At 37.5% G+C, this 13426-nt stretch overlaps 1 non-coding gene across 1 annotated transcript; it reads right to left on the reverse strand.

The window, feature by feature from the left end:
- Positions 1–4479: 4479 nt before the first annotated feature.
- LOC118489954 lies at positions 4480–4586 on the reverse strand. The gene has a single exon (XR_004887965.1). It is a non-coding gene; the product is annotated as a small nucleolar RNA R71 (small nucleolar RNA).
- Positions 4587–13426: the final 8840 nt, after the last annotated feature.

A 13426-nucleotide genomic window follows, 5' to 3' on the forward strand; every position in this document is an offset into this window, starting at 1 on the left:
GAACCAGTTGGGGTTAACATCAACATATAAACTTGACTAGGTAAATGACCCTATTACTTATTGTTTACTTTATATTATTAAGTAGTAATCAATTCTTTTACTTTTTTTTTTGGTTTCCATGTAAGATAAACAGGTTAAATCCAATGCATGATGAGCAACAGGTAAAGTTTATCTTTCATATATATAAAGACACACTGTGACAGGGCTGAGATATCGACAAATATTGATAATTTTGCATAATTTTTTAATCATTCCATTTTTTGTCTTTCATGCAAGATGATCGAGATTCTAAACACTAAGAATGCTGGCATGATGGTAGAGTTATGTTTACTCAATTGGTCCTTATTAACCGAGTTAGTTATTTAGAGGTTGCTAGAAGCATACCTACTACACCCACTTTCTCCTAAATTAGTTGAGTTAGTGGTATTTGCAAGTAAAGAACCATTTTATTAAGAAAATTCAAAAACCTTCAAAAGTAAATAACTTTTTTAAAAGACACGCTCTATCTACATGTTTTCTAATGTAATAACAAAAACATTAAAAGTTATATGTATACTTAATAGTCTTATATAAAAGTTGCACTAATAAAAAAAGTATACTTAATACCAAAACGGCTTGCGAGTCAATCTGCAACTCCAAATTCTTCAACTTTATATCATAATCACCCACTAAATTCACATCTGATTCCATTTTTATTTCCATGCAGGGTTGGCATTGCTCAACGGCCTAGGTTTTGGTAAGATTAGAAAACCAATCATTTGAGTAAATTCAGGAGCACATTTGTCCTTTTTACAACTCATCCTATATTTGCCATGTATTTAAATACCCTCGCATAAAAACTTTTGAGAATGCTTCACCAAGGGTGAACTTATCTTGGCACGGTGGGATATATTATCACATAAGAACATTTAAACCATGCCACATGTTGCTCCCTTGCTACCATATATTAGTGTTGATACTTTGACAAATGGACACCATGCATCAAATCAACAAGTTAAAAAAAGGCCATCTTTGAGGTTAACGAGGACGATCCAAAAGCCGAAAAAATTGAGGAAGTAAACCATGTTTGACTGTTACAAAACTTTCCCGCATTGTTGCCTACCGTTTACTTTTGCATTAAAATGGCATCATCTCATTTTTTGTCACTCTATCACTTTTATTTTATATTGTTGTGTGGTTTTACACTATTCACGTTCGTTTTCCTTTTATAAATTAAAAATGGTGCTTTTGTTTATAATGTTGTTTAGACTTATGTCCACTTAATGTGGGTATTTGGGATTTGCTTATTTTGAGCTCCTTTTTGTAGTGTTTGGATAATGGGTTTTGAGAATGAGTTTTAGTGGTTTGAAAAGAAGAAAAGGAAAAGTTAGACGGTTGCAACCTTTTCAAAAAAGAATATGGAAAAGAAGAAAAGGAGAAGCGTTCCCGAACACCCTCAATATATATTAGCTTTGTTTGTTACGTTGTTAGCGTAAGCCGTCCAACGGACAGGTATTAAACTAGTTTATTTATGTTTGGAGGGTTGGTCACTTATAAAATACCACTAGAAAGACCCATCAAATTAGAGGTCATATTATAGAGTAATCGTAAATATTATACATCTTTAGATCTTAAATATCCTTATTGAAATGGGAAAGTAATATAATCGATTGGTCGTATTCAAAGTTTCGTCTGAGATTCTCAACCAGTGATTTATATCTTTGGCATTTGAACTGAAATCCACCATAGATAAATTTAGAAAATATCAACTTGTTAGTACATTTATACTATCTATTAAAGTAGCTTAGATGATGACGTAATTTTGCCTACGTGTCGTTATATTAGCTATGCCACATAGACTCCGCTGATGTCATAATTCCGAATTTTTTTTAATCTTAATGTATATACAATCTGTTTTTTAAATGAAAAACTGATGTGTGTAAAATGCAACATATAAATTACATCAATTGAGGCATAAAACTAACCCTTTTTAAGTACTAATGTTGGAAAAAGAGTGTTTTTGTCTTCCTTTTGTATTTTCAGAATTAAATGAGCTCAAATTCACAAAAGAAGCAAAAAAACAGCTAAATCTAACATAAATACAAGAAAAGCAACATAAGTGGATTGCCCGACCCCTCAACAGCATCCTCCCAAGCAAAATAGAGAAGGCAGAAGACTCAACACGCCCCGTGCTCAGCCAGCACGGGGCCGTGCCCAAGAAGCAGCAGAAAAGACAAACCTATAGAAGCTTCTATTGCCCACCACGGGGCCGTGCCCAGTGAACACGGGGGCGTAGCGAAAGTACAGCAGGCGCATTAATTGTAATTGCGAATTACAATTAATGAAGAGAGAGTGTGTCAGACAGGCACGGGGCCGTGTCCAGCGGACACGGGGCCGTGCCCAGCCTTCTGTTCAGCCTATAAATAGGAGTGCTTGGTTTCATTGCAACTCATCCCTTGGCACACCACCTCTCTCACACTTCATCCACCACCCACCACCATCACAACACCATCATCCACCACCATCATCCATTGTCCATCATAGAGTGTGTGAGTCGTCTCGGGATCCAAGATTGATCGTAAGAGTTCTTGACAATCAAGGCCATGTTTGCCTAAGTCTCTTACATCACTTGGTGAAGACAAGTGTTTAGTATAATACTTTTTATTTTTAATCTTTTGCACTTTTTATTTGGTTTTGTATTAATGACTTTAATAACTAGTTGCTTATGTTGAAGGTGATCTTTCCTTATCGTTTGTCCGTGGTGTCTTGGCATTATTTTACTGTCTATATAAAATAAAAGATTTTCACCATTCATATCTCCACGGTCTATATGGAGGTATGTTGGCTACCTGGTCGGGGGTTAAGGGAACGGTTTGGTAAGGGTCTTGCCCTTGTCAGCGTTTAAAGGTCCTGCAAGGGACCTGGGTCAAATTTAGTAGGATCTCCTTCAATGCCCATAGGTATTGGATGGCGGGGATCCAAACTCTTTGACCCCCTCATAAGTTAACTACTATTAATACTATAACCCGGCTATTTAGGACTGTATCCCTGCTGACTCAGACTACTTAGTCGAGGGTAACGTCACCTCCAAAAGAGGGGCCTACCATAATTTGCATTAATAACTTAATTCATTATCTTTCAATAATCCGACCCTTTAGGATTGTATCCTTGCTGACTCAAACTACTGGGTTGAGGGTAACGTCGCCTTCAAAAGAGGGGCCTACTACAATAACTAAGATAATCTCTTAAAGAAGTGCAAAAGTGCGAAAATAATCAAAGGTTATACTAATACACGAGTCGGATCCAAGTGATTCATCTTGTCTATCTGTTTTTATTTTTTTTATTTTCAGCATTTAGTTAGTATTTATTTTCTTAGTTTAAAAATCTTTTCTAACATTTTGATTTGGTTAGACGTTGAGGATAAACCAGTACTAAAAGCTCTTGTGTCCTTGGACGACCTCGGTATCTTACCAACACTATACTACGTCAATGATGGGTGCACTTGCCCATATGTGTGTTTAGTGTTAGTAAATATCGTGTTTTATAAATTTAAAACTTGACTAAAAGTGTAAAAGGGCTTAAAATATACATCTAAAACATATTACACTACACACGCATCAAGTTTTTGACGCCGTTGTCGGGGACACAAGGATTTTAAGAAAGTTAGGAATCAACGACCTAATCATATTTTTATTTTTATTTTTTATTTTTTTATTTTTTAGGATTTTTTTGGTTTTTCAGCTTCTGCAGAGCTCAGCACGGGCCGTGCCCAGCGTTGTTACTCGCAGTTTTTAGTTTTCCAAGTTACAGAAGGCTGACCACGGGGCCGTGTCGGTGCAACACGGGGCCGTGTCCAACTCTCCAGTAACTGGGATCTGGAAAACAATCACTGTAACTCCGACCACGGGCCGTGTTCACTGAGCACGGGGCCGTGGTGAACCTTCTGACCAGCATTCTTTTTTGTTTTTATTGCAGGACTTGGAACCAGACGCCACCCCTACGTAGTGTATGAGCTCCAGTTCTAATAAGGACATAATAGAACATCTAGAAGAAACCGAACGCTTTCTCAGAAAAAGACTAAAAGCCAAAAACCAAGAGAAGGTTTCGGGAAATCCACTTCCAATGGCGGATCAACGTACTCTCATGGATTATCTACGACTCACCGTAGGTAACCTCGGCGCCGCTATCAATGCACCGAATGTTGAAGCCAATAACTTCGAACTTCGGCTGCATTTGATACAAATGCTCCAAAACTCCGCAACCTTCCATGGGCTTGCGGACGAGGATCCCCATCTACATATTACTAATTTCCTAGAAATATGTGATACCTTTCGGATCAATGGAGCATCAAATGACGCCATCCGCCTTCGAATGTTTCCTTTCTCACTAAAAGACCGAGCAAAAGCTTGGCTTAACGCCCTCCCAGCTAGATCGGTAAACACCTGGGATGAACTAGCCCAAAAATTTCAATATAAGTATTTCCCTCCCGCTAAAACGACTAAATTAATGACTGAAATTAATACATATTCACAAGAGGACGGGGAATCCTTATATGAAACTTGGGAAAGGTTCAAGGAGCTATTGCGAAAGTGTCCACATCACGGCCTTGCGATATGGCAACAAGTATCCACTTTCTATAATGGGTTGTTGCCACACACAAGGCAGACACTTGACTCTAGCTCCGGGGGACTTTTAGGTAATCGCCGCCCGCATGAAATATATAACCAAATTGAGGAAATTGCTCAAACCAATTTCCAGTGGCACACTCCCCGAGGCAATAAATCTATTGCCCCGGGCGCCCATAAGGTTGATGAAAACAATTCTTTACAAGCCCAAATCGAGGTCCTTTCTTCAAAAATAAAAAATTTGGAAATGGCAAAAACGGTCTCGGTTATGGCTTGTGAAGGGTGTGGTGGGCCACATGAAAATTGGAGTTGTATGAAAGAAACGGACTATCAACAAGAGTCGGTAAGCTACATTGACAATAGACCTAGGCCGTCGGGTCCTCCAACGGGCACTTACAACCAAGGATGGCGGAATCATCCTAACCTTGGTTGGAGAGAACCCGACAATAGTAGTAACCAACAAAACCAACGAACAAACTTTCAACAACCAAGAAACGAGTCACAAAATTTCACTCAACAACAAGGTGGACGAGAAAGGCTTGAAGATACTGTATCTCGCCTCATCTCCGACACTGAAAAGAAAAACTTGGAAAGATTTCTACAATTAGAATCAAATTTTAGAAATCAACAAGCTAGTATTCAAAACATAGAAAAACAATTAAGTCAACTAGCCCAAAATTTTTTCAAGAGACCACCAGGCGCATTACCAAGCAATACCGAAACAAACCCAAAAGCGCAAGTTCATCTCATCACGTTACGAAACCGCATCGTGGGGCCTGCGGAAGCGCCACCGCCGACAGAGGAGACTATACCACCGCCTCTGCAAGAAAAGGACTCCCCTCCATCATCAGAGCCTACCAAAGCTCCTCGAGTTCCGTACCCCGGTAGGTTAATTCGTCAAAAGACCAATGAGCAATTCGCAAAATTCAAAAGTCTACTAAAACAATTGCATGTCAACATTCCTTTTATTGATGTCCTAACCCAAATGCCTAAATATTCTAAGTTCATGAGGGACTTCCTCACTCATAAAAGGAAAATTGAAACGTTGCAATTAGTTAACTTAGGCGAAGAATGCTCCGCCCTCGTACTCAACAAACTCCCCCAAAAGAAAATCGATCCCGGAAGCTTCACAATTCCTTGCTCGATCGGGGACTCCCCCGTTCGTAATGCACTAGCCGACCTTGGGTCTAGCATTAACCTCATGCCCTCATCAATGTTCAAAAGACTCGACCTAGGAACAACAAGTCCTACAAAAATGAGCATACAACTTGCTGATGGTCCGTCAAATTCCCACAAGGTGTCATCGAAAATGTCCTAGTAAAGGTAAACAAATTTGTCTACCCGGCCGACTTTGTTATACTTGATATGGAAGAAGACACCGAAGTCCCCCTCATACTAGGGAGACCATTTCTAGCCACCGCACAAGCAGTGGTAGACATGAATAACGGAACGCTCACCTTAAGGTACGGAGGTGATGAAGTAAAGTTCGGGGTTGGGAAGAGAATAGAGGACGATGACCCGGTCAACTACATGAAGGTTATTGATTCGAGTTTGGATGCTGCTCTCCGACGGTGCAACATGGGATGCAAAACATCCCACTCAGAAATTATATAACCTCACTTTGGGTCTAGCCAAGGACCCTTATTAACGTGGCGCACCACGGAGGCATTCCGCGGAACTATCCTTAGCTTAGTTTAATCTTTTAGTTTTAATTTGCAGAAATAAAACACACTCATGGTGGTAAAGGATGATAAGGGAAATGAGAAACATGGCCCCATGCACAAGAACAAGGCCACACGTCGACGATTTCTCCGTTACAGAAGGTTTAACACGGGCCGTGCCCAACCAACACGGCCCCGTGCTGAACCCCCTGCAAGAAAATGCCCAGTTCAGCTAACTGGACACGGGCCGTGTTCACCAGACACGCCCCCGTGTCCTGGCTTCTGTTTCTTTTTCTTAATTATCGTTACTGGCACCTGAACACGGGGCCGTGCCCGGTCCCCACGGGGCCGTGTCCAGGCTGCCAGTAACATAAATTTTTGCTTTAAAACACCATGTTACACATTCAATCAACCTAAAAATTTATTTTTGGGACACATTGAGGACAATGTGTAATTTAAGTGTGGGGGGGATGCTAAAACCTTGAAATGTTGCAAGTCCAAATAACAAGCCTTACACAAAACTCTATTGGAACCGCTAATCACCCCAAATTTTTTCAAATTTTTTTTTTCATTTTTTTTGTACTTGTTTAAAGTTTAAGTTGGGAATTCTAAGATTAATAAGGTTATATTTTTGCAAGTTTACAACCGATAGCGTCGTGATAAAAAGAACTAACATAAGAAAATTATGGAACGGCATGACAAACTTAGTTAAAATTCGATTATATATACTTGATCACATAGAAAAACCCATTCCCATAAAAAGTGAGTTTTGAGCCTTTATTGAGCATACAAATACACATCTTTAGACTAAATGCTCATTTTTCATTTCTTGTGTGAATAGCCGCTTGGTTCTTACGACTCTAGAACTTGCCACGACGATTCATTCCCGGTCCTTACCAACTTAAACCCAAGTAAGTAAATGATGGAGGCATTAGGACTAACCCTTTTTCTTTCAAAACCATTATTTTTATTTTTTTTTCACCTACCCAAAAACTCCTCCTAGTTAACCCCTTTGAGCCTAAACCTTTCATTTCTTTACCCTAAAACCCTTTTACCCACCAAAACCCTTTTTATTTTTACCCTTTATTTTAGTAACAAGCTCAGTTTTCGTGTGACTGAAAAAAAAATGATGATGAAGTTAGAAATAAACAAACAAAGCTCTTAAAACAAAAGCTTGTTTGAAGAAATACTTCATTAAGAATAAAAAGTCACTAAAACAAAATGTTTACGAAAACCGACGCTTTTTACGCTTTTCGCCCTTTTCTACTAACCACTAACCCAACTACCCACTTTTAGCCCAAGCCTTTACCCAAAAAGTCCTCTTGATATTTAAAAAGGTAACAAATTAAAAAGGAGGAGGATTGATTGCTTGGCAAGCCTATGGTAGGGATAAGTTCCACGCCGCTCTCGAGTGATTCACTAAAAATACACCTTCGGCCGAGTGTGAGTGATTTCTCCCGTGAGGTATGAGAACTTGTATATAAATGGAATTTTAAAAAGGCATGCTATGCCCAAATAAGTAATTTATCCTATGAAACGTTCTAAATAAATCATAACGAATAGGATTGTAAATAAATAAAAATAAAACCAAAAAGATCTTGGATTCCCGACACTCTATGACAAGCCAAAACCTTCTCTTCTTACCATTCCATTTGGGAGTGTAAGCCACGTATTAAAGAGTTTTGCTTGAGGACAAGCAAAAATTCAAGTGTGGGGGTATTTGATGTGTGTAAAATGCAACATATAAATTACATCAAATGAGCCATAAAACTAACCCTTTTTAAGTACTAATGTTGGAAAAAGAGTGTTTTTGTCTTCCTTTTGTATTTTCAGGATTAAATGAGCTCAAATTCACAAAAGAAGCAAAAAGACAGCTAAATCTAACATTAATACAAGAAAAGGAACATAAGTGGATTGCCCGACCCCTCAACAGCATCCTCCCAAGCAAAATAGAGAAGGCAGAAGACTGAACACGCCCCGTGCTCAGCCAGCACGAGGCCGTGCCCAAGAAGCAGTAGAAAAGACAAACCTATAGAAGCTTCTATTGCCCACCACGGGGCCGTGCCCAGTGAACACGGGGGCGTGGCGAAAGTACAGCAGGCTCATTAATTGTAATTGCGAATTACAATTAATGAAGAGAGAGAGTGTCAGACAGGCACGGGGCCGTGTCCAGCGGACACGGGGCCGTGCCCAGCCTTCTGTTCAGCCTATAAATAGGAGTGCTTGGTTTCATTGCAACTCATCCCTTGGCACACCACCTCTCTCACACTTCATCCACCACCCACCACCACCACAACACCATCATCCACCACCATCATCCATTGTCCATCATAGAGTGTGTGAGTCGTCTCGGGATCCAAGATTGATCGTAAGAGTTCTTGACAATCAAGGCCATGTTTGCCTAAGTCTCTTACATCACTTGGTGAAGACAAGTGTTTAGTATAATACTTTTTGTTTTTAATCTTTTGCACTTTTTATTTGGTTTTGTATTAATGACTTTAATAACTAGTTGCTTATGTTGAAGGTGATCTTTCCTTATCGTTTGTCCGTGGTGTCTTGGCATTATTTTACTGTCTATATAAAATAAAAGATTTTCACCATTCATATCTCCACGGTCTATATGGAGGTATGTTGGCTACCTGGTCGGGGGTTAAGGGAACGGTTTGGTAAGGGTCTTGCCCTTGTTCAGCGTTTAGAGGTCCTACAAGGGACCTGGGTCAAATTTAGTAGGATCTCCTTCAATGCCCATAGGTATTGGATGGCGGGGATCCAAACTCTTTGACCCCCTCATAAGTTAACTACTATTAATACTATAACCCGGCTATTTAGGACTGTATCCCTGCTGACTCAGACTACTTAGTCGAGGGTAACGTCACCTCCAAAAGAGGGGCCTACCATAATTTGCATTAATAACTTAATTCATTATCTTTCAATAATCCGACCCTTTAGGATTGTATCCTTGCTGACTCAAACTACTAGGTTGAGGGTAACGTCGCCTTCAAAAGAGGGGCCTACTACAATAACTAAGATAATCTCTTAAACAAGTGCAAAAGTGCGAAAATAATCAACGGTTATACTAATACACGAGTCGGATCCAAGTGATTCATCTTGTCTATCTTTTTTTATTTTTATTTTATTTTCAACATTTAGTTAGTTTTTATTTTCATAGTTTAAAAATCTTTTCTAACATTTTGATTTGGTTAGACATTGAGGATAAACCGGTACTAAAAGCTCTTGTGTCCTTGGACGACCTCGGTATCTTACCAACACTATACTACGTCAACGATGGGTGCACTTGCCCATATGTGTGTTTAGTGTTAGTAAATATCATGTTTTATAAATTTAAAACTTGACTAAAAGTGTAAAAGGGCTTAAAATATACATCTAAAACATATTACACTACACACGCATCAAAATCTTTTCTTTTTTTAGGAGGCAAATTTGAAAATGCATGGGGAGTTGTTTTGCCATTTAATGCACATCATATCAAGTCTCTCTTTCTTTTCGATTCAAACTTATAGCCACATTTCTCTCTTTCTTCTATATTTCTCTCTTTTTCTATATTCTTCTTCATCACAGGCGATTTCTTTTCAAATTCTAGGGTTTCTCTTACAAAGCTTCCTCGCCAAGAATGTCAGCGGAGAAGAAATCCGTCGGTGAATCACCATCTTTGTCACTCAGTTTCATAGATGATTTGAATCCGTTGAAAGATATGTGGACTATTAAGTGTCGAATCATCCGGAAATGGGTTCAGTCCTTTCGGATGGACCTCGTCTTGCTCGATGAGAATGTATTAGTATTTGTGAAGTGTTGATTCTCTTATTTTACTGTTTTAGGGTTTATACAGAGATGGTTCTCTAATCCGCATGATTTTGGGTTTGTTTTTCTTTCTGAGACTTGGTTGTGTAATAGATGTTTGTGTTTTGTGTTGTGTACTTTAGGTTTGTGTTTTTTCTGATACTCTTACATGTTTTGTAAAAGAAATGTAATTTAGGGTTAGATATAAAGGAGCAAACATGAACTATGTTTAGTTGGTTATTGATCATTGATAGATGTTTGTTCTGGGAAGCCTAAAGTTTGTTTGTTTTAGCGTTAGATGACTTTAGGGTTAGTTATAAAGAAACAAAGATGAATATTGTTTGGTTGGTTATTGATCATTGATAGATGTTTGTTGTGAGTTACTGTTTCTTTGTTAGTTTTACTCTTGGTGACATGAAACAAACTCGAAGATTGTTTGGTTTTTGAAAGTGTTTTGTGTTATGTGTAATTTACTTTTGTGTATATTTTCTGTTTTGTTTTAGTGTTAGATGACATGAAACAAAGTCAAATATTATTTGGTCTTTGTTTGTTTTAGTGTTATTAAATTTGATGCTATGCTATCTTACTAATTGTGTATATTTTCTGTTTTGTTTTAGTGTTAGATGACATGAAACAAAGTCGAATATTATTTGGTCTTTGTTTGTTTTAGTGTTATTAAATTTGATGCTATGCTATCTTACTAATTGTTTCTTTGTTTTGTGTTATTTAGGGTTATCTATATTTTCTGCTGAGTATGTTTTATATTTTTTTGAGGTACCGTTTGGTTGTTTCTTTCTAAACTATCATATTTCACTGCAATGGTCAGGGTCGTAAAATTCAAGCAGGTATTAAGGCTCCATTGATACCTGTGTTTATCTCTCAACTTCACGAGGATGAGGTTGTTATTCTATCCAGATTTGGTGTTGGAGAAAACACTGATGCCTACAAAGTTGTTAATCATGGTTACAAGATTAACTTTTACCGTTGTACGGTTGTTACACGTGCCAATGGTTGGGAAGGGGTTGATTACGGATTTAACTTCATGGCACATTCAAAAATTCTTAAAGGAGAGGGAAAGAATCTGCTCACTGTTGGTAGGACTGTTTATGATAGCCTGATATATATTTTGCTTACATTTTTGAATCTGATTACTGTTGCTATGTTTGACATTTTAGATGTTGCTGGAACTGTTGTGTGGTGTGGAGATATGGAAATCTTTCCGAATGAAAGAAAAAGGATTAACTTTGATATTCAAGATGTGTAGTAAATTTTTCTATCCCACTTATATAAATTTGTTTGTGTGTTATTATTGTATTTAATGTATTGAGGATTCATTAAATGATTTTTCTTATTTATTACTAGACCAATGATTATGTTGTTTTATATCTGTTTATGTGTTATTATGTGTTACTAGACCAATGAGTATGGTGTTATTATGTCTTACTAGAAAATGTTATTAAATTGTTGTTTTATTATTGCATTTAATACAAAGACAGACTAAATCATTGCCATCATTTATTGTGAATGATTAGTGTTCTTTTAATAGATAGTATAGATTTTAGTGGAACTTTTAATGCTGTTTTTTTATCTGTTTGTTGTAGTGGAGAAGTAGTTCGTTGTACTTTGTGGAATGGATATGCACAACAATTTAATGATTTCTTGGCGCAAAACAATCCGAATGAGAATGTGAGGGCTGTCATTCAGCATGCGAAGATTAAGAAGTGACAGGGTAATTTACATTTGACTGATTCACTTACTTTAGTGTTTCCAATGTGTTATTTGTTACATTTTTTTAATAACATTTTCTTATTTATGTGATGAATATTGTTACGTGCAGGACAATATACCGTTCAGAATGATAAGTTTGGAACTCGACTGTTTCTCAACGAAGAAATTGATGAGGTTAATGAACTTCGTAGGAGGTACTATCACTGTATTATATTTCTTATTTTTCATATTTTTCTTAACACGAGTGTGAGTATTAACACGAATGTTGTTTTTATAGGCTTTTAGTGAAACAATTTGAAGGCGGTGCTTCTTCTTCTCAAACCATACTTTCATCTCAGAGTGTATTTCCAGTCCGTCAAGAATTTCTAATTGAGACTCCTAAGAAACATGTTGATGAAATAATTGAGACTGAAAGCGTATGAATATTTCTATATACATACAAAGTCATTTAATTTCCTTTACTTTTTCTATGTTTTATAATTTTAGTATGTTAATAAAGCTTTATCTTTCATATTGTAGGTAATAAGTTGGCGTCAACCCGCGCATTGCGGCGGGACATAATCAAAACGGAAATATATATGTAAAAAGCTTTTAAAACAGACAAAAAGTGATTGTGGCGCAACCCGACCCATTTAATCGCACATAGACTTTTTTACTAGGCCCACTTGAACTATCCATATTAAACATTTACCATGTATTACACCTAATGTCCTAATGAGTTGTGTCTATCTACTTGCAAAAGTTAACATTGACCTCTCTACATGTGACCAAACGAATCTTCATATCCTAAACGTTAGAAGGTAGCCCATGCAACATCTAAAGGGCAACAATATGCATATAGTTTTGAATTGCAAAAAAGATAAGTGATGCAAGATCATTGAAATATTACTTGGTTAACAGGTATGTGCCGCCATTATCGGGTAGCCCAATTCGTAGAGGCTCAAGCCACTTGGAGGGGAGGTCCCGACCCAGATGAATATTCAACCAAATCAACCAAATTCAAAACAAAACTTTCTAAAAACGAAAATAAAATGAAGGATTAAAATGAATCCCATTTGTTTTCGGTCGGGACTAAAACCAATACACTTAGTAAAGAAGATGAATAATTATAAAGACCCGTTGGAAACGGGCCAAAAAGTACAAAATTACACCAAATGTAATCGCCTAATAAACCAACCACCAAAATAACCTATACACATCAAAAACACCAAATTCAAAGAAACAGTTAAAATGTCAATTTAAATTCGGACCCATAGTTTTTGCAGCAGATACAATGAAGCAATCCGAATTAATACCATCTGTTGCATTGGTTCCCTACTGCAGGAGAATCGTATGAAACAGGTTGTTAGACTTCTACGAAGCATTTCGTCAAACAGATGGTGTGCAAACACCAAAATGTCCTTGACTATGACTTGTTTGTAAAATGCCAGCAAGAGTGTAGTATGTAAACAAAAATTGTAAAACTTAACAAATATATCCAAACCTGAATTATCAAGTAACCCAAATCAAATTCCCAAAACCTGAATAATAAACCCGATCAACACCCTAAAAAGTACGGAGTTTAACACATAATCAAAAGGATACACCTTTTTGCAAGGCCCTCACACTGAAACTTCTTCGTACAACAAATGACAC

The sequence above is a fragment of the Helianthus annuus genome, chromosome 2 (assembly GCF_002127325.2).
Source record: "Helianthus annuus cultivar XRQ/B chromosome 2, HanXRQr2.0-SUNRISE, whole genome shotgun sequence".
Classification (NCBI taxonomy): Eukaryota; Viridiplantae; Streptophyta; class Magnoliopsida; order Asterales; family Asteraceae; genus Helianthus; species Helianthus annuus.